The sequence below is a fragment of the Glycine max genome, chromosome 1 (assembly GCF_000004515.6).
Source record: "Glycine max cultivar Williams 82 chromosome 1, Glycine_max_v4.0, whole genome shotgun sequence".
NCBI classification, from domain to species: domain Eukaryota; kingdom Viridiplantae; phylum Streptophyta; class Magnoliopsida; order Fabales; family Fabaceae; genus Glycine; species Glycine max.
Window position 1 is genome coordinate 4,934,764 of NC_016088.4, and position 4,253 is coordinate 4,939,016.

The window sequence follows — 4,253 nt, forward strand, 5'->3', positions numbered from 1 at the left end:
ACCAATTTGTTAGTCTATTAAGTTTTATTAATCTTTAATTAGTCCATTAGGATTTTGGCTAGTCCATTATTAACTAGTTCGTTATTTTGTTATTCTTGAATTGGTTCATAGAACTCTTGTATAAGCTATAATTATCTCATCGATTAATAGTAGAAAATGATCTTTATTCAGAAATCCCAATACTCTTTAATATGTTGAAGGAGATTATTTTAATAGCATTTCAATGCTTTCTACCAAAATTGTACGAATTTCGAGACTAAATCAAATAGTCTAACACAAACTGACACAAAAGAAAGGATGATGATATTTTGGCAAACCTCCATTTGCTACCAACATTAATTTGTAACGGTTACACAAATTAACAAGCACGAATTTTTGTTTTCTCAAGACAATATGCATCTACATTAACTACAACCAAATGTCATAGTTTGGTTCAATGAGAATCATGCCAGCATTGAATACATCCTCAAATTGAACAATAATGGGAACAAATTTGGTTAGGAATGATGCTTACTTTTTAATGAGAGAGAGAGATTCATTTCCTCCAGTTTTGTAGTTTAAAAGGATTTAAGATTTAGAGGGGTTTAACTAGCATTGGTATAAATAGAAACATATATACATTCTCTACTATGAAAGAAAAAATGTGAGGTACAATTGGGGTGCAGTAATTAGAAATACTAGACAATCAAACTTAGAAATATAAATAGAGGAGTTAGCTTCTGGTGTCAACTTAAAATATATATGTATATAAATAGAAAGTATATTCATTCTCTACTATCAAACAAATTATGTAAGCTACAGTTTTGGTAGTAATTAATTAGGATACTAGACAATACATTAACTCTAAGGAAGGAAAAAGAATATTTGAGAACTATATAGATCCTAAGCAAAGTAGCCAAATATGATATAATTATACAATCCTAAAACATATAAAGATAAATCAAAATAAAATCTCAATAAGTTTAATAAGCAAATAAGTTCAAACTTGACTTTAAGTTTGATTATATAAATAAGTCAAATTCAAACTTTTAAAAACACATAAATAATGCGCGTATATTTTATATGAGAATGTCTATAATATTAAATTAATAAACTTAAAAACTTTGAAAATATATTTTATAAACGGAATAACAATTAAATAATAAATAAATAAACTAAATAAATCAAACTCAATTTTCATTTTCCTACTGTACCAAAAAACTCAAACAAACAATTATTTACCTTAGATTTTCAGAACGTTTACGTTCCATGAGAACAGTTGTGAACTTGTGATAATTAATTTGAAACAATTAGTTAGATTGATTGAAGGCTTTGTCTATTGAAAAGTTATTATTAATTAGAGAGGCAAAAGCAGCTTAATGAAACACTAAGATCGATGAAAGCTTTTGATGCTGGCTACTTTTTAAGAATCTCTGGTTACACATAAAGGGCCAGATTTAACCAACTAGATAGACATGTGTGAAATGAACAAGCTCCTTTTTGCTTTTGTATACTATTAACGTTTTTGATGTATGTATATATAAAGGTGATTAACCAATTCCTAGCAGCAAAAACAAAAGTGATGATGGAATTGACCAGCCACCTATTATAGTTGGATAGATAACAGGCAACTATATAAGCATAACATATGCCATGCCTGCATCAACGCCAGACAAGCTCGGAGATTGCAATCTTTCTGCTTAATTAGTGCTACCTACGTATCATTAAATATATATTTATCTCATTTTTAGAGTATTACAAAATAATGTTTATATATTTTCTGTTTTTTAATATGTAAAAATATTATTTATAATTAAAAAAATACTAATTTAAGAAAAATCAAGGAAAGGTGGGCCCGGGGGAGAATTGACCATGGGACAAATCCAAGGAAAATAATTTGTTCTAGCCAAAATACATCCTTGAGAAGGACGAGAACAACTTTAAGGCATGATTAAACTTTAGACCAAAAATTAATCCCAAAATCAATTTAAAGGATAGTTTATTCCATAGAAAAAATCACCTGATTAAAAATAATTTTGCTCTAAACTTTTTCTATCAACCATCTCAAAGTATCATCGTTTTATCTTTATTCATATACTTGGTATTCTTAATCTTAAATTATTTTTTTAAATCATAATTTTAAACGAATATATATATATATTCTTATATTTATATTAATGATAAAGTAACATTCTATATATTCGTTATTGGGTATATTTATATATTTGCTGCCCACTCACAACCCAACTAAAGAACACAGCATTTTCCATATATCATAAAACAAAAAAATTATTTTTACACTGTTTTATTGTTACACCTTACAATCTCATTTACTAATGTTGAAAAAACATAAATGATTTAATTAAAAATAAAAAACATAGGAAATTGATTGTAAAGTGGAACAGATATAATTTCATTCTTTGAATTAATAATGAAAAATTATTAATACTACAGGGTATACTATTGTATATGATTATCTCTATTTTTTATGTGTTTTTATACATACTTCAAAAATATATTCCAAAATATATATAAGAAGACAACTTATCCCCTTTTAATTTCCTAAAAAATTCCCCTTTTAATTCACAGAACATTTTCCTAAACAATAAAATGTAAAGTGATGTCAACTTGTCGGGGCTGATCGTACTATGCTGCATGTGGCAAGTTGGATAACATCATATATAAATCAGAATTTTGCCATTATCAAATATATTAAAACCACGATGTTAACTCACTGAATTGATGAGCTATAATTACTATATCATACTATAATTACAAATTGTATGATTTATGGTTATCAAACTCTCGAATTAATTTACTCACTCTTACGAGTTTACTTGTTCTTTAAGAGTTGATTCTTGAGTAAACTCTATTTTTAGTAAACTTTGAACAAATTTTATAAATTCTAAAGTGAATTCGGTAGACTCTCGAGTTTACCACCGAATCAACGAGTTAACAAGTTAAAAAAATTAAACCAAAATGTAAGTCATTTTTTATTATTTTTTGTCTGTTTAGCATTCAACATATCTTCATTTAGTGTATTATTCTCAAATACAAAATTATTACCTTTAATAATATCAAACTCTTAATGAGAATGATCTACCACTACTATAACATCTACAAATTATTATCTAGTAATAATGTATTATTACTAGATTTTGTTATTTAAATAGTCTGAATTTTATGATTTATTATTTTACTTTATTATATTGTTGAAATATTTAATTAGTATGTTATTGATGCATATTTTATGATTATTTTTATATGTAGTAAACTCTTACAGATTTATTTATGAGTTGAGTCCACAAGTCGAATCTATAAAACTCTTATGAATATACCTAAACTCTTCAGTTTTATAAGCTTAGTATCTTCTGCTACATGCAAATGCAGTCTACAACTTTCACAAACGGGTAGGAAAAATAAATGAGTATTAATTTGAATGTCGGATGCGCCAGTCTGTGTATTAACAAATCTTCCATACTTCACATTGTTAGTAATTGGCTCAGTCAACAGGTTCTATTGGCCAATGCAACAAGCTCGATCCGTGTAAATACCACAAGGTGAAACAAATTTGAATATAAAAATAAGAAGAAATGAAGAAAAAAAGTTGCTGTTTTAAGAGACGTATTCCAACTAATCCATTATGATAGTGATAAGAGTTAAAATAAATGCATGAAAATTTATATTTAGTCTTCATTGCCATCATTGTAAAAATAAAAAATAGAGAAAGAAGACAAAATCTCAACCAATATGCGTGACAGATATATCTTCACAAGGATCGTAGATGTTGACACAGCAAAAAAAGCCTTGCAATATATTGGACGAGTTTCGTAACATTATTAAGGTACTCAAAACTAAAAAAAATATGTAAAACCATTTTTCTATTTTATGTACCTGTTCATATGTTAAGAAGAAAAAAAGTTTCAATATAATAAATAATTTCCATTAACATTACAAAATGAGAAAAAAGTTATATATTGAGAGTGTACATTTTTTTATACAATTATCTCAATCACAACCGATTATATACCATAAGTTTATTTTATTTTACACTATTAGTGTATAAACATTAAAATAATAAAAAAATTATTTTTCTTTAACAAAACTTTCTATTTTTTTCATTGTTATTAACATTGGATCAAGATGATCAATTTGACCAAAAGTTATATAGATGTAATTTATTTTTTTTCTCTTTCTATATATATGTATATATAGAGTACAACTTCTATGAGAATATTGTCTTATGTGAGAATATGAGAATAACTAATAACAAT